The sequence below is a fragment of the Caretta caretta genome, chromosome 8 (genome assembly GCF_965140235.1).
Source record: "Caretta caretta isolate rCarCar2 chromosome 8, rCarCar1.hap1, whole genome shotgun sequence".
In the NCBI taxonomy this organism is placed as follows: Eukaryota; Metazoa; Chordata; order Testudines; family Cheloniidae; genus Caretta; species Caretta caretta.
Window position 1 is genome coordinate 50,507,973 of NC_134213.1, and position 21,489 is coordinate 50,529,461.

A 21,489-nucleotide genomic window follows, 5' to 3' on the forward strand; every position below is an offset into this window, starting at 1 on the left:
CTCTAACTATATATTTGCGAAGTATGAATGGGTGGTCTTCCTTCCGCAGTTGAGCTCAAAAGATGGGTGTCCATTTTAAGGGAAGTTTTCAACTCTCATGACCACTACCCAAACCAACCGACCTGAAACTTCACATACCACTTCTCTTCCTGGCCAAGATTTTCCTGCAAAAAACTTCAAGTAAATCCTGGAAGGCTTCTGGCCAGACTAGTTTACCTTTTAGTCCTGGTTTCATTCTCTCTCCCCATCACTCTGTTCTACACTTCAAACAATTTTCTTACAGTTCTTTGGCTCATATCTCCAAAACAGCTGTACCTACAATATCATCAAGTGCACGTCTCTTGAGCTGAGCTGCTTTTGATGGGGGTCTTCTGGAAACAGTAGGAGATCGCAACAGATTTTAAATGGTTTTCATGTGAATACGAAAGCACAGATGGACTATTCATGTAAAAAGTATACACACAAGGGGCACGATTTACCTGTGTACTATGTGTCTCGTTGGGAATTGTTAAGGTAATTCTCTTCCCGTGGCTATGCAGACAGATGGAGTTTGCACAACTGCTGCATGACAAGGAGGAAGGTATTGCTGTTCGTGTGATCACCCATGAGGCAAAATTTTGCTATGAATCAGTACCATTGCCATAGCATCTTGGCTGCCGCGGAGGAGACACAAGGGGCCAGGCTCGGCTGGGGCCCCACAGCTTCTGGCCAAGAGCAGCAGGAACCGGGCGCCGCTTGAGGGAAACCGGGCGGCCTGAGCCCAGGGCACCGACGCTCCCCGCCTGCCCCTGCTGCTGCAGAAGCTCAGGCCACCCGGCACCCTGGTGCAGCAGTAGGATCCCTATCGGGCTGGGGGGTTTGTGTAGATGCAGGACATGGCCTGTATTTAGAAGTCAGTCCTTGCAGAGCACTCTATGGTCCCAAATATTTAAAATTTCATTCAAAAATTCATTGAGTTTTTCAACAAAGAAAACTTTCCCTTTTGTGTCAAATGGTGAATTTTCATTGTGGCAAAATAGAGAAATTTAACTAAAAATGTAGAAAGTTTTCTGCAAAAAATTATCAAGTTCCAAAGTCACATTGGACAACATTTTGCACAGCTCTACTGAACTGAATAGAGAAGGAATGGAGACTGGAGTCTTGTCCTGATAATGAGTGTCTTTCCTATTGGCTTCAATAGGTTTTGGATCAGGCCCTAAGAATGATTCAGAGTCCTCCCCCCAAGGCATTCAAAAATAGGACAGAGCAGGGTCTTAATTGAAATGAAATGTATTTGATGCCATTTACCCACCTCTGGGAGACAGAAAACCCCGCTCTGACCAAGATGACCATGCAGGATTTTCAATTTCCCACTGTAGCCATGAATGTCAAGCTACCAACCCTGAAATTAAAGGGACCTCAAGATAAAAATTGCATAGGACAAAACAAATTCCTTTCCTGTGTAACTAATAACCTGAATGATTAAAAATAGAATGGATCTGGTAAAATTAATTTACCCTTTGATGCTCATTCAGCTTTGATAGCAAAATGAGCTCATTGTTTTCTGAAGCTGGGTCCGGGCATCACTGAAAGCACTTGAGCACCTCCCAGGCATTTACCGGTTACATCTCATAATGCCCCCAGGAGGGAAATATTTCCCCATTTTGCAGTTATGGGGAAGCCGAGCACAGACGTTTATGGTTCACTTAAGGACGCTAGGGTAGAGGGGCTGGCCATAAATTGTGCAACACTTTTTTTTGGACATTTTCAAGTCCCACCTAGTCCTTGCAACAGTTTAACACTGACCCAAACACAAAATTAAAGGACCCACCCACTCTCTGATGCGTTATGTAATTTATGGACAGCCCTGGTGCCCCATCTCCCACAGCTGCCTGTTACCTGCATAAACATCTGTTCAGATCCACAAATCTGTCCAGATTGTCTAATTAGACAATGATCCTGGTTAAATATCCCACCCTCTCCTTCCCTATTCTGTTTTCACTGAATTTTTAAAAATCATTCAAATGTTTCTAGTCATGTCACCTTCTCACCCCCATCCCAGGGACCTCTCAAGGTAGGTTTTTTTAGTAACATGACAGCCTGCCAGAAGGGAAGGATAGTCTTGTAGCTAGGGCATGGGAGTGGGATGCAGCCAATCCCAGGCTCTCCATTGGTGATGCTGACCAAGTCTCTGGAAAATACCACCACTCCCTTTGTCTGCCTCATCTATTTAGATTGCAAAATCTCGGGGGCCAGCACAGTCTCTCACTAGGAGTTTGTGCAGTTCCTGGCACAATGGATTTCTGGTCTCATCTCTGACCTCTAGCTACTACTGCAATCATCATCATCCTCCCTTTAACTTTGCTACACAATCCCTCAGATCAGCTGTGCTTTAGAAGGATTCTCCTCCCATCATCTTTGAGGACCAGGCATGCCCCTCCTACACCCTTTCCCCAAGCCACCCATACAGAACTGCTGGAAGCCCCTGGCACGGAACCATCCCTTGCTGCCTGTGTTTGTGATTTGTGTGCTCCCTTTTTGCAATTTGAAAGCTGGCTGGCCCACTCCCTGGGATTTTAACCTCACGCACTTGCTAGGATAGCCGTAAGTGATTTTAGACGTATGGATGCAGCATTGATTGATCTGCTCTGTGATTGCAGTGTTGCTTGGGTTCCCAGGAGGTGCTCTCCCGATACCTTTCCACAGGATGAGTGGAATCACTCTGGTGTCTTGAGTAATTCATATGCTTTCATGCTTTGATCATATTTCCCCTCTAAACACAAATCAAGACCTTGTATGTGAGTGGTTTTTCTAAGCTTGCCCTGTGACTCTCCAACTGGAGCAATTACGTACTGTCTTATGCTGGATTTTGGGACTGAGTGGGATCATAGTGAAATTTAGGGCACAAGCTGGAGCCCACCACTGCCCAAACTTCACACACACAGCTTTGCTAAAGTAACTTTGTCCTGACCTGCAAGGCCCTGGCTGTCCCAGTATTGGGCCTCAGAGCCCTACCAGTGCAACTTGCTACTGTTGCACTCACTCCTCCTCCAATCATGGCTCACTATCCCAGCCCCATCAGCCTACCTGCAGATGCCACACAGTTCTGAAAAACCCCAAGCACCTCCAGTTTTGCCTGCAAGAACCAAGATAATTGCCACCTGGGCGTGGAAGGAAGCCTAATACCAATGTGCATTGCAATGAAGAATTAGGAGTGAACTCAGACAGCTAGATCCTCAGCTGTGTAAATCATCATCACTCCACTGACTTCAGTGGAGTGATGCCGAGTTACACCAGCCAGAGGTTTTGCCCTTTGCTTCTAACGGCATAAATAGGGAGGGGCAATTCTTCTCTGGAGTTTGAATTTGCAGGAAAGGTGTCAGATGAGAGAGGAAGAAGCTGGATTTGTCTCTGTTACTTGCATTGGCCATTAGCATTTTACACTTCTTTTGTCCTCGTTGCTCAGCCACTTTCCCTCATTTGTTTTTTTAAACAATAATTTGAATTTTTATTAGGTGCTCAGCTCCTGTCTAACTACCCCCATTTGAATTGCTGACACACAAATCAATAGCAACATGCTCTGGCAGAGTGGATTCCCTGGCATTAGAGATAGCCTCCAAGCTGATTCTTTCGAGATGAAAACGAGTTGAACAAACAGAACAGACAATTTTCTTAAATAAAGCCGCAGCAGCCTCCATGGTTATGCTGCATGGAGCGAGGGTTTAGAGGTATTCTTTCCCTTTTCCTTGTGCTCATTAGACACCATTTCTTCTTTAACCATCTCTCCTCCACTGCAGAGCTATTGAAGAGGGGTTGGGGAAGTACAAACAACTAGCGAACCTGCCTATTATTTAGCAAAGACACCTGAGACTGGCAAAGAGGATTCTGAAGATACAGGAGACTATTAAACCCCATTGTGTCTTACACCCCGACCCTAGCCCCTCGCATATTTGCTGTTGCCATACTGGGTACCTTTGGGGTCATTTGGCTCTCATCATGTCTGAAATGGCCTTCCTTGTGGCATTGTTGTAGGGGAGGGAGCCCACAGCCTCCTCCATCTCCGACATCTTGTACCCAAACACAATAATTCAAGGCCTGAGCCAAAGCCAATAGACTTGATACCCATTGACTTCAATGGATCTCCAGCCCTTCCATCTCCCTTGAGAAACCAGCTTACTTATTCTCTCTCCAGGTGTGTCAACTGGTAACAACTCCTGTGTGTGTGTTTGTTTTCTATGGGAAACTAGTGCAGAGAGATGTGATCTTGAACAGCCAGCTCACTCCACCAACTTATCAGCAGAGAAAGAGCAACACTCAGGAAACTAACTTGGCTTACCTGCCTTCCAGACAAAGGCAGGAGAGAGACTGTTCCCCAGGGACAGCAAGCAGAACCTCAGCTCTCCAGCTCACTAAATTAAGCCGACAAAATACAAATGGGGAGGGGGTAGGAAGAAAGGCAGGGAGTGAGGGTCAGCTCCTGCTTTGCATGTTAATAACTCTGGCTTTTCAGCCTCAGACAATTTTAATAAGAGATTAACTGATATGCAGTTTTTAAAATGCCTATCAACATCTAGATCCAAGCTGCAAAGCCCCTGGATAGGAGAACTCCACTCCCTCCCTCCCTCCCTGGGCAGTAGCTCCTTGCATCTCCACAACAAAAATTCTGAATTCCCACACGCAGAAATTGGGCCAAGTCTTTGTGGCAAAGCTCGGGCTGAGGAATGCTGCTTCTCTGCTAAACACTCATGTGCTCACATCCCACTCCCTGCTTTTTACTAGCTAGTGTCACCGGCAACTATTAAGAGCACAGGAGACCAGAATATGTCCTGCCCCCCACCACACACACACACCCCTACCTTGTTAGCCCCTTGAAGGTTGGGGATTGTTTAATAAATGATCTATATTATGGTAGGTGCCTAGAGACCTGAACCAGCATCAGGGCCCTGCCTATACTAGGTGCTGGACAGACAGAGTGAGAAGTGCGCCCCCGGCTAGAGGCTAAACAACATACATAGACAAGGCAGACAAAAGTAGCAACATCCCCATTTTATGGATGGGGAGTGGAAACGCAGAGATGAAGTGACATGGCCACGGTTACATGGGGAATCTGTGACAGAGCCGAGAACGGACTCTAGATCTCCTGAGCCACCCATCGAGTACCTTCACCACAGGCCCATCCTTCCCTTCACAGCTATCCTGAGGTCTAAAATCAGTGTGATTTGTACTGAAAGCGGTGCCGTGGCTCAAGCAATTTAAAAAAAAACAAAAACAAAACATTTATAACTGATGTAGCAAGCCCGGAGGTGCCGGGGCTCTGAACTGCCAAGCCCGGAGGTGCCGGGGCTCTGAACTGCCAAGCCCTGGCACAAATTAAACCCAATCTAAAGTAGTGGTATAACCCTCATTTCCTAGAGAGCTGCTGAAACCTTTGGCATGTGGCTGAAGCCAGACAGGGCCCTTTGGAGATTCGTGCTCAGCATCCCGCCCAGAGGGGAGCACTGACTTCCCAGCCTATGAACCAGCTCCTACCTTTCTAAAATGATGACAGCTGGCTGGTTTGTTCCAGACCACCATAGTTCATGAGGAGACGACGCTGGCCTGGGGAATTCAGAGTGCAGCAAAGATGCAGTGAGAAGCGCCATAGTCCAATGGATAAGGTCCCGTTACTCAGGAAACCTGGGTTCTAGTCCCAGCTCTGCCAATGCCCTGCTGTGTGACCTTGGGCAAGTGTTCCAGTTTCCCCTCCTGCCACTTCGTCAGTCTTGCCTACTTAGAGCATGAGTTCTTTGCGGCAGGGATGCTCCGCTTAGCCCAATGGAGCCTCCAGGTGGGCTATTGTGATATGGCTAGTTAGTAGTCTAGTGTTTGATGGTTTGACAGCCTCAGGGTTGGCAGAAGCAGAAGGCTAGGCAGCTTACACTGCAGGATAAAGTGGCAGAGGGTGAAGCCACTGCACAGCATAGAAAAGCTATGGGGACATAACTAAACATGGGCTAACTGGACATTCCCATCAGCAGGACTCAGACTGTGTACGCACATATCACAGTGTAAGTGTTCACAGGGCCAACAGCCTGGGAAATGCCACCGTCCTTACAGCTAAAGGGGCACAGAAAAGCTCAAGCTCCATCATTAACAGACTACATGTACATAGGACAGTGACAGCTGTCTGAGGTCTGAGAACGCGTCCTCCTCTGTCCACATGCCTGAAGCCGAGTGTAGAGCTGATTCAAACTAGCATAGCTGCATGGAGTCAGTACTGACCTACCTCACCTGGGGGTCTGGCCCATTAGCTTTCAACCCCCTGCTTATCATTTCCTTCATGCACCACTCCCCACCTGCTAGCCTTGTGTAGGTGAACCTGAAAGCCCCTCATTTCTCTGCCTGTTGCTGTCAGCAACCTCAGTTACCTCAATCCTTACCCCATGTTCTCTGGGATTCTCCATGCCTCTCCCAGAACAGGCCTCACCACACCCAGCCCCCTGTTTTGCTCCCTACTGGCCTGTCTCTGACTTACCCCTCCTTGTTGCCAGTCCATACTTCTCAGCCATTTAGCCCCCTTATGCTGCTCCCAGCCTGCCCCTGGGCATCTCCTACCTGAACTAGGAGCACCACCCCTTGTACCCCTGCCTCTAGGAGTCTCCTACCACCCTGTCAGCACCACCCCTTGCACCTCTGCCCCTAAGAGTCTCCTATCACCCTGTCAGCACCACCTCTTGCACTCCTCTCCCTGCACCAGCACCCCCATCCTCAAGCTCTACAAAGTCATCATTTGGGGGCCTGACTCATGAGACAATTTTTAAGCCAGAGATTTTTCTTTTTAAAAGCAATTGGAGGTTCTTTTCCATTTGCCTTGCAGTTACTGAGCCTTTAGGCTGCACTTGCTTTGCACTTTCGAGCTTTTCTCTGCAACTGCAAGGGCTAGAAACTCATTTAAAATATAAAGCTGAGATTTTTCACTCAAACTCACCAGTGCAGGAACCGGGGCTTTAAGAAATGCACCAAAATAATTGCCAAACTCATGAACAAATCACAAGAGCTGGCACACCGCTTCATCCTCTCAGCAGCTCCACAAAACCACTCCCCTTTCACTGTCTGCAACGTTTGGCTCCTCTTACACCACTCACTTCTTGCTTCCACCATGTCCTTCCCAGTGGGAAGTCCTCTAGACACAACAAGGTGCTCAAATACTGCAGTCACGGCGCTGTAGAGGTGGACGGATAAATAAGACAGGGCCAACTGTACAGCAGAGACCAGAGTTTGTGTAAGTGCACTGGCTTTCATTTCTGCTGTCTTCTGTGGGTTGGTAGAATAAAAGTTTTATGATTTTTATAAGCCTTCTATAAAGTTTGAATTTGGCCATAACATTGAAATAGCCCTCCACAAACCACAGCATGCTCCCACATACAGAGCTCTTACATCATCATCTGTTGCAGCCGCATTCAGCGGCATCATGGACCATCAAGCCTAAGCTTCCACCTTATGCCTCACTCTGTATTGGATACATAACCCCGTATAAGGGGAGCATAGTCCATCGTGTACTAGGACACTGAGATATGGCCACCTCTGAGGATTGCGAACAACCAGGCAAATTTAAGCTAACTTTAGCTGTGAATGAAAACAGAGAGTTTAGAATTATTTGCTTTTTAAATCCTTTTTTTTTTTTTTTTTTTTTGGGTAAAAGTCTCTAGGGAGAGCAGAGCATTTCTCAGTGACACCTTCATTCCCTATCACACCTGGAGACCCCTCCGTCACTCTCCTCCCAGAGGGGTTTGCTTTAATCATTATGTGCACTTGTGTACGTAGAAAGGATACGCCCACGTGCTGTGGCCTGGAAATGCAGACAGACACACACTGGATGTCTATTGATCTCCGCCTGCTGTAGAGATACAAATGAAGCCTTTTGCTTTTTACGGCAACTTTCAGCCACATTAAACTTCATTTCTACATCTATAAACATAGATGGCTTTGAATGGGAGGTTTGATTGTGGAGTTTACAAGTTCCATCTATCTTGGTTAGAGATGCCGTTCTGGGCAACAGACAGCACTTTTATTGGGCACCTGTGCTGCTGTCCCTTTAAGTTTTTCACACTGTACTTTAATCACACTTCCAGCTCTTTGGTGTCAGCTGGCCACTGGGGGCAGAGTGATATCCTTATGAATGCTCACTCCAAGAGCTCTCTTCTCTCTGAGTTTTGAAAGCCAGTGGGGGCAGGGGAAAGGAAAAGAATCTTGTAACATCACCTGACCTAATATCCACACCTCTTTGCTACTTTACCAGCCAAGGTTAAACCTTGATATTTACAAACTGGCAGGAAGGTCTCCATCGACACTTAAACAGGCAGGGCTGACAAAACTGACTTATTAAAGTGTATGTTTTACTGAAATCCATTTAGGCGAACACAGAATACACAAGTACTGCTGTTCCCTGCACCGCAGTGTTTACAATGCCTCACATGGCAGGCTCCAGCCTCGCTCGCTCTCTCTGGATGCATTTGCTGGAGATAAATTCACAGTAATCTATATAAACTCCAGGCTTTGACATCGCAAAGCATCACAAAATTCAGACAATTACTGGGCCCCACCAGGCGGCTGCTGAGAGAGGTTGTTCTAACGGAAAACATCACTGTAAAGTAAGGATGATGGTTTTGAAATAAAACCCAGAGTCAGAATTAGAAGAGAGGGGAAGCGAGAAAGATCAAATTGAAGAGCATAAAGACCAGCTTGACCCTACGTTGAGAGAGCAACATCTAGTACAGACCCAGTGGGGGCAAATCTGGTTAAGTTTAGCATCAGGGTAGGGCACTGGTTAGTTGTATTAAAATGCCATTTCCAGACAATTAGCTGGGGCCAAATAGCATCAAAGGCAGCCTAAGCTATAGCATAAAGGAAATGTAGTAGGCGAGCATACTCATACCAAAGAGGTATGAAAAGCCAACCAGTTTAGGCTTATTAAAGCCCCAGAGATATGGAAATACCAGCCAGAGATATGAAATATCAGCCTTGTTAGTGCCAAGGAGACCTAGAATACCAGCCAGCCAGGCCGGGTATATAGAATACCAGCCAAGCCACACTATTCATGCCAGGGAGATATAAAATGCCAGCCAACCCAGACCATTAAATACCAGCTGAGAGACATAAAATACCAGCTGTGAATTAATGCCAAGGAGGACTAAACCAAGCCTCATGAATAAGCAATAATCACTGGTCGTAGGAAGAAGCTGCTGGAAAGCCAATGCAAAGGGATGCAGTGAGTGACAATGCTCATGAATGAAGTAGCAGCATGGCTAAGTGCCCGATTCTGCCACGCTTATTGATGTCAAGCAGCAGCTTCATCTGCCACCTTCATTCAGCGGGAGTAGCTGTGGAGAAGGGCAGTGTTCCACATGCGTTAAAGCTGGCAGAACCGTGCCCTGAAGAACGCAGTTGCAGAGGGAAGCTGGGCTGCCCATTGCTCTCCTCAGGGATTATAAACACGTGTCAGGGCATCCCATTGTTCAGCCATTGACCCGGCAAGTGACATTGGGAGCCATCAGTTCCAATGACGAAGGGAACTCGGCAACCTTTCTGCCTGCCTTTAAAATGATGGATGGGTAGATTAGGCATTGTTCCTGGTACCTTTGGAAACCTCTCTGGCTGGCAGTCCCAGCAGCATCAGCACAGAAACCTGTATGTGTCTGCGCCCAGCTGGTTGGTTCACATAAGTTAAATGCTGTTACAAGTTGGTATTTTGCTCAGTTACCTGTTGCATTTTGTGGTAACATGGCCACATACCCTAGACGGCAGAAAGGAATATCATGGATTCAGACAGTTGACATAGGATGTGCCTTGTGTATTTCAAAGGGAAGGTACAGCGGAAGTTTGAAAACATCTTAGCCCCGAAGTTCACTGTCTCCTGCATTGACAGGGATCAAAGGTTGCTCATAACTTCGAATGAAACTTTTCATATTTAGAATTTGGTGCCCATGAGCCCCTCTAAAATTGCCTCTCTTCCTCCTGGGCCTCACAAAGGGATATGGTCTCAGTGTTGTGCCTCAAATTCCAGTCACACAACTCTCACTAGACAGACTTCCTCTCAGCCCACCAGATGAGTTCCCATTTACCTCCCCCAAGAGGCAGGACCCCCCTCCCCAAAATCAGACAGTTGGACACGATCAGCTATGCCCTACAGTGCCACCTACTACTTTGCCTCAGACTCACTGCTCCATCCAGGAATCCTCTGATCATGGAACCCAGATCCTGCATGTAATTGCCTTAATGTTTGGCCCCTTGTGATGTCAAGCTAAGTAGGGAAAGGGAAGCCTCAACATGTCTGAGTTCTGACTGGGACTCAAGCCAATGCATGGTAAACTCAGGCATAGCTCCAGAGCTGACAGGAGAAGTCTGGCTTCATGGGGAATAAACTGACTTCTCTCTTTCCCAGTGCTACATGGACAAACTTAAGTAGGATAAACTCTTTCTGGACAAATACTCCTCTTCTCCAGTCAGCCAGATTCCAGGGGTAAGGTCCTGGAGCTTGAGGCCTTTTGGGCAGTGGCAAAGACCACCACTTTGCTGCTGGGCAACACTACTTCTGTTGCATCTTAATGTACAGAAATGGAACTATTAATGGATTATTTATATATACTGACAGTAATGGGATTCCCACCAACAGGGCAACTGCTCATAGTCAGATTAGTATCTCGTGTATTGCAAATGCCCTTCCACTGAATGAAAAGCCCACAGGCCACCAGCTGCTCAGGTCTATGGTGATGAACTGATAAGACAGTACAACAGCAGACAGCTCTAACCCGGTACAGCTTGGTCCCTCCTTGAGGTAACCAGCTAATCTCACACAGGTTCCCACATGCTGAACAGCCACACTGCAAGTGAAGAGACTTAGCAGGAGGTTTGGTGGCCTGTAGCGAGTTATTTCATGTAGTTTTAATGCTATGTCTGCACTGGTCTATGTGACTAACTCCCACCTTTGCAGGGACAACCCTATGGCCTGAACTCCTTAGTTTGTCTTGAAATGAGACAGAGGGGGTCATCCCTCAAGCAGGATAGTCAAAGGATTCTTAAACTACAACAAAAGCTGATTGAAACGACCACTGTTGGGGCTGGGTAGAGACAGTCTTTAACTAGAGGTCAAATTAGATTGTATGGGACACTATGTGATTGCTTTTAGTCAGGGCATTCCTATGTAAAAGGGAAATCATGTGAGAGACTATCAGAAGAAAACAATTATAGAGCAACAGGTACAAATGGCAACTATGCAGAAGGACATAAATTACAGAAAGGGAAGTTATGAAGTATAGCTAGAATAGTAGATTGTGAGGGAATCGTGTTACTGGAAGAGACTGAGTTGCTTCTGTCTCTGCTAGAATCCATCAGACATGGATGGATTGTGTGTCAGAGAGAACGTGTCTCCCTTTGTCCTTTTATTCTCTCCATGAACCTTCCAATAAGGGACTAGAGGAAAGAATGATCCACCCCCTTGGCTCATATAAATACATCGAGCTTCTACTGCGTTCTGCCTGACATACGACAGCATGGCAGCTAGCGCTGCGTAGTTTGGGGATGATGTGATACCAATTCTATCATCAGGTGGGTGGATTCTCTACTATCCTTGGGGAGTGCTGATCACCATCCCTTCACCTTTCAAGTACGTAAGAGCCAGCAAGTGTAGTGATCACTTCGAGCTAGCTCCACAGCAGAGTTAGGCCCTACATGCCCAGTTAAAGCCATTGTGGGGGTGTTGGGATATGGGATAGTGGTGTGTGAGAGTCATGCTGGTCCCACCTGATTCCAGCCTTGTCTACTCCGGGATTTTAGCCACTGGCATAGCTGCAGCAGTGCAAGACACACCTGAGGTCATAGGCATCTGTGCCAGTCACACTGTGTCAGAGAATGGCATGTCATACTTGGGGTTTTCCACTACCGCAGCGATAAGAGCTCAATCCCCAAACAGGCTAAACCACACAGCACCACTGTAAGTCATAAAAAGAAAAGGAGTACTTGTGGCACCTTAGAGACTAACCAATTTATTTGAGCATAAGCTTTCGTGAGCTACAGCTCACTTCATCAGATGCATACTGTGGAAAGTGTAGAAGATCTTTTTATATACACAAAGCATGAAAAAATACCTCCCCTCACCCCACTCTCCTGCTGGTAATAGCTTATCTAAAGTGACCACTCTCCTTACAATGTGTATGATAACCAAGTTGGGCGATTTCCAGCACAAATCCAGGGTTTAAGAAGAACGTCGGGGGGGGGGGGGGGGGAGGAAAAAACAAGGGGAAATAGGTTACCTTGCATAATGACTTAGCCACTCCCAGTCTCTATTCAAGCCTAAGTTAATTGTATCCAATTTGCAAATGAATTCCAATTCAACAGTTTCTCGCTGGAGTCTGGATTTGAAGTTTTTTTGTTGTAATATCGCAACTTTCATGTCTGTAATCGCGTGACCAGAGAGATTGAAGTGTTCTCCGACTGGTTTATGAATGTTATAATTCTTCACATCTGATTTGTGTCCATTTATTCTTTTATGTAGAGACTGTCCGGTTTGACCAATGTACATGGCAGAGGGGCATTGCTGGCACATGATGGCATATATCACATTGGTGGATGTGCAGGTGAACGAGCCTCTGATAGTGTGGCTGATGTTATTAGGCCCTGTGATGGTGTCCCCTGAATAGATATGTGGACACAGTTGACAACGGGCTTTGTTGCAAGGATAGGTTCCTGGGTTAGTGGTTCTGTTGTGTGGTGTGTGGTTGCTGGTGAGTATTTGCTTCAGGTTGGGGGGCTGTCTGTAGGCAAGGACTGGCCTGTCTCCCAAGATTTGTGAGAGTGTTGGGTCATCCTTCAGGATAGGTTGTAGATCCTTAATAATGCGTTGGAGGGGTTTTAGTTGGGGGCTGAAGGTGACAGCTAGTGGCGTTCTGTTATTTTCTTTGTTAGGCCTGTCCTGTAGTAGGTGACTTCTGGGAGCTCTTCTGGCTCTATCAATCCGTTTCTTCACTTCCGCAGGTGGGTATTGTAGTTGTAAGAATGCTTGATAGAGATCTTGTAGGTGTTTGTCTCTGTCTGAGGGGTTGGAGCAAATGCGGTTGTATCGCAGAGCTTGGCTGTAGACGATGGATCGTGTGGTGTGGTCAGATGTCAAGGATTATAACATTCATAAACCAGTCGGAGAACACTTCAATCTCTCTGGTCACGCAATTACAGACATGAAAGTTGCGATATTACAAAAAAAAACAACTTCAAATCCAGACTCCAGCAAGAAACTGTTGAATTGGAATTCATTTGCAAATCGGATACAATTAACTTAGGCTTGAATAGAGACTGGGAGTGGCTAAGTCATTATGCAAGGTAACCTATTTCCCCATGTTTTTTCCTACCCCCCCCCCCCCCGACGTTCTTGTTAAACCCTGGATTTGTGCTGGAAATCGCCCAACTTGATTATCATACACATTGTAAGGAGAGTGGTCACTTTAGATAAGCTATTACCAGCAGGAGAGTGGGTTTGTGTGTGTGTGGGGGGGGGGGGGGGTGAGAAAACCTGGATTTGTGCTGGAAATGGCCCAACTTGATTATCATACACATTGTAAGGAGAGTGATCACTTTAGATAAGCTATTACCAGCAGGAGAGTGGGGTGGGGGGAGGTGTTTTTTCATGCTTTGTGTGTATAAAAAGTTCTTCTACACTTTCCACAGTATGCATCCGATGAAGTGAGCTGTAGCTCACGAAAGCTTATGCTCAAATAAATTGGTTAGTCTCTAAGGTGCCACAAGTACTCCTTTTCTTTTTGCGAATACAGACTAACACGGCTGTTATTCTGAAACTGTAAGTCATGTCACTCCAGGTGTTTCCACCAATGCAGCTACACCTGTAGGCAAAATCCCATTGTGACCAGGCACATGTCTTCTCTCTTTGGGGGAGCAGCATCCAATGAAGTTGACATTTAATTTCTCATTACAGACACAATTAAAGAAAAAAGGGATTACAAATTAATACTGTATCACGTCACAAAGTGCCTCAGCTCCTGCATGCTGGGTTTCCTCTCTCTTCTGCTTGGGCAGTTTCATCAATTAATTGACTTCTTTCACCATCTAATTTATGATTACTTTATGTTTGCTTATATAATATGCTTCAAGCCCTGCTTTATACCCTACACAGTTACACCGCTAATGATCCCTCTCACACTGTGTTTATTGCATTTTGCTACCTAGTCAAGAAAGATTCAGACACAAAAGTAACAAGAGGACTGGTGATCAGTCGTAGAGCCCCTTCACTTCTCAGTCACCTGCCCCAGAGCAGCAGTGAGTGAAGTTCTTACCCTGTAGTGGCCTGTGTGCAAGGATCTCGCGTCCCGCATGCCAGCTGGTTCTAATTCACACCCTCATTGGCATTCCAAGACAATAGGCCAAGGATTGAGTGGCCTGTGGAGAGTGGGGATTGAGACATGTTAGTAGAGGGAACCCGTGCACTCCCCTTGCCTGCCCTGTAGGTGGTCTGGGGACTGAAATGAGGCCTGGTCCATGCATAGATTTTGCACTGGTATTAGCATTCATCTTAGGGGTGTTATAGTTTAGTGATCTAGTTAGACTGGCATAAGCCCTAGGGTGGACACTGTTATACTAGTATAAGTGTGCATTATACCAGTATAGCTTAGTCCCCTTCCCATTCAGGAACAGCTATACCAGTATAAGAACATTTAGACCCGTATAATAGCATCCACACTACAGAGGCTGCGCTGCTTTAACTATAGGAGTACTATGGTATAACTTGTTGGTGGGGCAAGGTCTCAGGTGGACTTTGTTCTCCAGGGTTCATGGTGGTACCTCTCACCATCCCTGAATTCATTTTGAACAATAATCCACAAACATCTGCCTCCCCCTACAATGGGCCCAAATGGAGGATCCAGTATGCGGGGACACAACCATTAGTCCTACTGGAAACAGAATGCTGTGGGCTTTCTTCTTGCCTTGTAAGTAGCTCTTTCCACAGCCCCCCCTTCCTGCTCTGTTATTTTTGATGTGAAGAAGGTTAAGGAACAAGCCTGAGGGGGGGTTGGGTAGAACTTTGGGACTGAGTGACGACTCTCCAAACCTTGCACCCACAACAAGCAAATGGCCACAGCTGCAGATTGAGGGTGGAGTGGTTGGACTTCAAAGGGCATGGAGGTTTTACAGTGAAAACAACAACAAAATCTAAAACCATCGCTCCCCCAAGAATACTTTATTTGGGTCACTCCAGGTACAGAGTGGATTGGGCAATTTAACTTTTCTGGAAAAGCTAGAGCTGCATCTGGGGGTGGAGACCTCAGTCCAGGTTTCAGTACACTGAAACATCCAAGGGCTTGTCTACACTAGGGAGGGTTTTCTGGTATATTTATTTCAGCAAACCCCCTAGACGAGGCACAGCTTATATCAGCAAAACAGTTCTAGTGCTTGTATAGCTTATGCCAGTTCCCCACATGAAATAAACTATACTAGTGAAAAGGCTCCTAGACTAGGGCTTCAGATGGCATAGCTACATAGATTAGGGGGTGATATTTAGTGGTAAGTATACTGCCCTCGGGGATAAACTCAGCCTAGAGCCTTTCCATAGGGGTCTGGATTGGCACAGTCACCTGCACATGGAAGGCAGCATTGTGCTGCTAGCTGAAGAACCTCAGCATTGTATGGTTGCACTTCTACAGCACCTTCCATCCAAGGGTTGCAAAGCCCTCTACAAGCCTTAATGAGCCCCCCTGTGTGAGGCAGGTAGATTAGAAAGGGGGCAATGATACCACACATTCAAGGGGAGATTGGAGCAGAGACATTAAGGGCCTGATTCTCAGAGGTTCTGGACTCCACTGTAAAGTGGTGAAAGAGTTTGGAATCAGGCCTTTACAAGGCCTAGCCTAAAGTCACACAGGAAGTCAGGGCCCAAAAGTCCTTCCTCCCACTGCGGTGCTTTAGCCACTAGCCCATACTCCTTTGCATGTCAAAGAGCCAGCAGAATCCGTAGCTAGCAGGGTCAGGATAGGGCTGAGTTTTCTTCTTTGCCCTGGATCTCAGAGCTTTGAGTATTCCACTTCCCAGCCCCATTCTAACCTACGTCTTCTCCCTTACGCCTCCAGGCTTGTGCCCAGACCCCATCACTACATTGCTAAGATAACCAAAGCAAAGGAAGAGCAGATGGGACCCACCTTTCACCTTCATAGGCCCTATGAGAGTGACACACTCTGCAATCCTGAGTATGCCACTCCTGAGCTCAGCAGAAAGCACTGCCTTTAATTATCTGGACCAGGAAGCACCCTTTCTTTCTCAGAAGCTGAGGTGCTGCCCATAAGGCAAACCCAGGCACTGCAAGCAGGAAACGGGACCGGCAGTTGAACCTGTTTTCCCACATGCCAATGCAGGGTGCTGCCCACTAGGTAGCAGGCTGTCCTCATCAGGAAAGAATTTGCTTTGAAAGAAGAACAGGCAACTCCCTGAGAGTGGTGCTGGAGCCTGCTGCCTTGTGCACACAACTGGCAGCAGCCAGGCAAGCTTCTCCCCCTCTGCCCCGGAGGGACTGCCTCTAGGCACTCAGCCCCCAGCATTTGGCGCCTCTGGTGAAATTGCCAAGTAGGGCGCCAGCTGCAAGGGTGGTTTGTGCAATAAAGAGACCTAACCACTAGAAACGGCAGTAAGGCACCCAAACTCATTGCCCATAGATCACCAAGCAGTGTCAGATGCTGCTGATTTGGACCAGATTATAGCTGGGGACCTGGGGTCCAAAAAGCTCTTCACTACGTTTTGTTTCCAGTTTCTTTGATTAAGTCTTTCTTATTTCTCAGCAGTTATGCAGGGGACCAAGATCACAAAGGCCAAGTAAACCGGCTTGGCCCAGGAGGTCACTGCAGGATTGGACAGGGCAACATCAGCCTTTCCTACAGCATTAGCTTTGGCTAGTGCATCCACAGTCATGGGCCCACATGCCCAACCCATGGACCTCTCTTGGCCTAGCCAGCTGCTCTTTATGCTCCACATGGTTACAGTAGAAGCTGCTGGGAAATGCTGCTCTCCAGCATGAAGGGAGAGCAGCCCTAAAGCAATTCAGACAGAAGATCTTCCCAAATAACTCTTTACAAGTTGACGGCACAAATGGAGCGCAGAAGGCCACTACGTCCACCACTGAATTCCCAGTTCTGCTGATCATCTGCTTCAGAAACTCAAGTCCTGCGCTGAGCCCCCAGCCCAAAGGTAGGGTAAGTTTAGGAGCAGGAACTCCAAATTTCTTGCAGCAAATTGACATGTTGGTTCAATAGAACTGTGTGTTTAATCCCCAATATCCTAATGAACAAACAGACTGGAGGCCACATTCTGCCAAGGCTGCAGAGCTAGCTGCAGTGTTTATCCATCGCCAGAGTTTATGTTTCCCTGTCTGTTTGTCCTTGCCCAGTCTTTACGTGCATGCATTAAACTGCTGCTTCCCTGCCCAGCGATATAACTCATGCATGTTACCCATCCAGTGCTGGAAGAGCCATGAGGACAGAGCAATCAGAAAGGTGTCCAAAAAATCCAAGGGTAAAACAGACATTCCTTTAGTAATACAGGCCCTGGTAAGCTAGCTGGCAAATGCAGAGACAGGGAACTGCCTTGTTCTCAGAGAGCAAGGCGCTGTCAAGCCCTGAAAGCTGGCCCACAAACAGAAAGAGCTTCAGAGTTCGTTATTCCTTTCATTTGGAATTTATTTTGTTTTATATTTCCCATGAATTTATCAGTGATTATTTAAAGTTATAAAAGGGGGTGGAAATCAGTACCAAAAAAAAAAAAAAAACACTTTACAGTTTTCTGGGTAACTATTGGGTCAATACTGGGGGACAGGAGTACAAAAAAGCAGCATTTAGAGAAATGTAAAAGCAGTTTAATGCTGTGGTTTCTTTAATGAGCTGTATATTAGCTGTATGTACACTTACAAATACACATATGTATCTTCCACTGCGTTGCCTTAGTTTAAAAGCCACATATTTACACTTAGACTAACATTAACACAACAGATCTACCTACGGTAATGTACTGGATTTTCTTAATAATCAATACATTCCTGTACTTGAGGGGGTTCAAATTTGGGACAGAAAACAAGTCAAAACCAAACAATAGCTTTTGTAAAACCCAGGGATTTTTCAGTTAAAATAAAGAATCGTTAAAAACTGAAAACAAATGGCCTTAGTTCTCCCCCCGCAGCACATGGTCCCTGAATAGGGTTGGGAGACAGCTATTAAATATACAGGAGATCTCTGTCTAAAGCGGTGCAAGAAGAAGGTGCAGCCGCCAGAGGGGAAGAAATACTCCTTCCTAGTCCTCTGCCACACTGGGCCTAATTCTCCCCAGCCCTACTGCAGGCTGTTTGCATGAGATCTTTAAGCAGGGATGTACTTTTCACAGGGGAGAACAGAAAAATAAAACCAGACTGAAACCCTGTCCTCTGCAGTACCCAGCACCTGGGACCAAGCTCTCGGATTCTCCAGTAAGCATCTTACACTGGGCCCCATTCCTCCCCCTGTTAAAAGTTGTAACCGGTAATTGTGAATGGAGTGCATTTAATTCATTTGTGTGTGGGAAACGCCCAAATCTCCACTTCAGCCAACCCTCCCCATCCCCTCTTCACGGGAAACCTACAAGAAGCCTGCAAAATGAGAGCTGTGTTACACAGCAAGGAAAACCAAATCAGCTAAACTTCCTGAGTGTCAATTTCAGGCACTTCAGACTCACTTCCAGGGACAGCTCTAGGGGTAGTCAAGCCAGGCAGGCGTCCCCTGGAATGGCCAGAGTTCAGATGAGAAGAAAAGAGGGACAAATTCACCAAAGGGCTCACTCAGTGTTCTTGTCCAGGTTTGTCAGTTGCATCCATGTCTTTCCTCCTTGAGTCCCATCCACCCCATCCCTCATTCTACTTTCTGCACCCAGGTTCTGGCTTCCCCTCTAAAATCAGTGAGGTCTTACTGGATCCCCAAGTGCTTTACAAAATATCAGGCCAGATCCTCAGCTGATGTGAATCAATTTAGCTCCATTGACTTTGCTGGAAAACTGCTGATTTACATCAGCGTATGATCTGGCCCAAACAACATACCAAATAAACAAAAACAAAAAAACCCAAACCCTTTGCCTACCCCCATCCGCCTGCCAGTTCTTCGGTGGAAGGTGGCAGCTGTGTAAGGAATATCACCCTACAGTTAGGGCAAAAAGCAAAGAGCACCCTATCTAGGGGGAAATGCAGGGGAATTTAAGGAAACAAACTTTAGCTCTCCAAGTTGGAACATCGGGGTTCTCAGAAGCATGGGATGTTCAGTGACCCCAATCCGTGGGGACCTCCACATGGCACTTCCCTGAGCCCAGTGCCCCACACCATACTGGGGGGCTGGGTCCCCAGACTCAGAGGGGAGCACGGCACCCCCACCGGCCCTTCCCAGGCGGGGCTCTGGAGGTGGGAAAGCAGGCGGCGCAGGAGGGAACGCGGTCAGGTAAGAGCCTTGCCATTGGGGGCTCGCCGTGGCTAGGGACTGAACTACAGCGCACAGAGGAACCGAGCTTGTCCCGGACGGTGTCCAATGAAGGCCTGGCCCGGCCGTCTTGGCATGCAGGAGGGAGCATTTCCCCAGGGCGAGCGCGGTGGAGACTCCTTGCAGAGAAGCGCACCCAGCCTTGCAACTCCCCCCTCAGGCCCCACCACTTGCCAAATCGGCCCCTCGCTAGCCATCACCGAGCCGCTGAGGGCCCGATCCTCAGCGAGCACCCCCAGCAGCCTCCGCCCTGCGCCGCCCCGGGCAGGGACACTCCACTTGTGGCATCCCCTTTCGGCCAGGTTGCGTGGCTGGTCCGCCAGGGGGAACCCGGGGCTCGACCCCCCCGCCCCAACCGCGCTGTGCCAGGAGCTCCCCGGCTCGCCCTCGGGCGGGGCTGCACCCAGCGCACGGGGCTCGCAGCGAGGCCGGCTCCCGGCAGCGCTCTCCGTGGTGCTGAAAACCAGCGGGGGCCGCCCCGGACTTACCGGCAGCAGCTGCAGCCAGGCTCCGGTGCTCCGCGGTCCCGGCTCCCCCGCGCCCCTCTCCTCCCGGGGGGCGAGCGGGGACAGCAAGTCGGGCGGCCGGCTCCGGCGGCGGCAGGTGCCCTGGGGATCGGCGGCTCCCAGCTCCAGCCGGCTGCCCCTGCTCAGCCTGCCGGCGCGCAGCGCAGAGCCCCGGCGCAGGCTGCGGCGGAGGGCGCCCGCGATGGCTCGGCTGTGGCTGGCTCTGGCTTAAATTTCAGCAGCATGGCTTCCCCCCCCCCCCCCGCCCCACTCCCTGCCCGCCCCCCGCCGCCTCTCCCGGCCTGGCCCCGCACGCAGCCCCCTAGCGGGCACGGGGGGAGCCTGCACCGGCCCCGGCCGAGCCAGCGCCAGGAGGGGAGCCTGGGGCAGGGACTGGCGCTGGGGGATGCCCCCCGACACCCCCGTTTGGGAGCCATCCGTGGGTCCCCCCAGCGCGGGGAGGGGAAGAGAAGCGCCTGGGTTTGGACAAGGGCTTGGGGAACAGCTCCCCGGGCACTCCCGGAATAAGGGGGCTTGGGGGGGGGGGGTAAATCCCGTGCCCTCCCTGGCTCGCCGGGGAAGAGCCCGCTCAGGACTCCCTGCAGCCATGTGATGGGGTCTCTAAGGCGGCTGGGAACGAGTCTGTGTCCGGCAGACGGCCACCATCACTACACAGGGCACACGCCCCTGGGAGCTGGGACCAGCCCCCCTCGGCCGCGAAAGGCCCGCTCCCGATTGAAGCGAACAAGATCTGTCTCGTAGCTACAGTTAAGCATCAGACCCTCCACTCCTGCTACATCACCAGCCTGGGACCTGGATTGGATTTCTGGCTCTTCCACAGGTTTCCTATGAGACATTGGGGTAAACTGCTTAAGCTGCCTCGCGAGTTCCCAGCTGTAAAATGGGGACACCGCCTCCTACTTCCCAGGGGCCTTAAGAGGCTAGAATCCATGATCGTGAGCTGCTCAGACACTGCCCGTGAAGTCCAGCTGGATACAGGTAGGTTCCTTCCCCTCTGTGTGGGCCAGCCAGTAGAGAAGCCCCAGCAATGCACAAAGCTAGTAGGCGACTAGCAACCCAAGGTGCCTGAAGGCAACATGAGAGCAAGTGAACCCCCTCCCCGCACACTGATCTTCTAGGTGACCTGGGCCAAAAGTCGTATCTTATTTTCCTTCCCATCTGCCATTTCAAGTTCCTTTTACATTTAGCAACTGCTCTCATAAATCACAATGGAGTAGAGCTCGGGAAATTTTTCTATCCAAATCTTTTAACAAGAAATGCCCCCCAGATTCAGCAACAAACATTGTGAATTTGTGCCAATTTTGAAAAAAAAAACATTTAAACCAAGACAAGAGTTGAAATGTTTCATTGACATTTTCAAAATTAACATCTTGATTTTTCCATTCAAAAATGACGACTTTTCAGTTTGACGTTTCCTTCCATTTTATTTTTCAAAATGCTGAAGTTAAACAATGCTCAAATTTAAAAAA

At 48.3% G+C, this 21,489-nt stretch overlaps 1 protein-coding gene and 1 long non-coding RNA gene across 4 annotated transcripts in view; one reads left to right on the plus strand and one right to left on the minus strand.

The window, feature by feature from the left end:
* The window catches only part of TNR (tenascin R), a 294,303-nt gene extending 274,065 nt beyond the window's left edge, over positions 1-20,238 (minus strand). Inside the window, exon 1 of one of the 3 annotated variants that reach the window (XM_048860526.2) lies at positions 19,982-20,238. The gene's annotated coding sequence lies outside the window, so the exon portion shown is untranslated. The remainder of the gene's footprint in view (positions 1-19,981) is intronic. The other 2 variants (XM_048860528.2, XM_048860529.2) reach the window with 2 other exon arrangements.
* A 326-nt stretch (positions 20,239-20,564) lies between these two features.
* Positions 20,565-21,489, plus strand: part of LOC142073094 (uncharacterized) — a 41,124-nt gene continuing 40,199 nt past the window's right edge. Inside the window, exon 1 of the long non-coding RNA XR_012669782.1 lies at positions 20,565-20,998. This is a non-coding gene — a long non-coding RNA (uncharacterized LOC142073094). The remainder of the gene's footprint in view (positions 20,999-21,489) is intronic.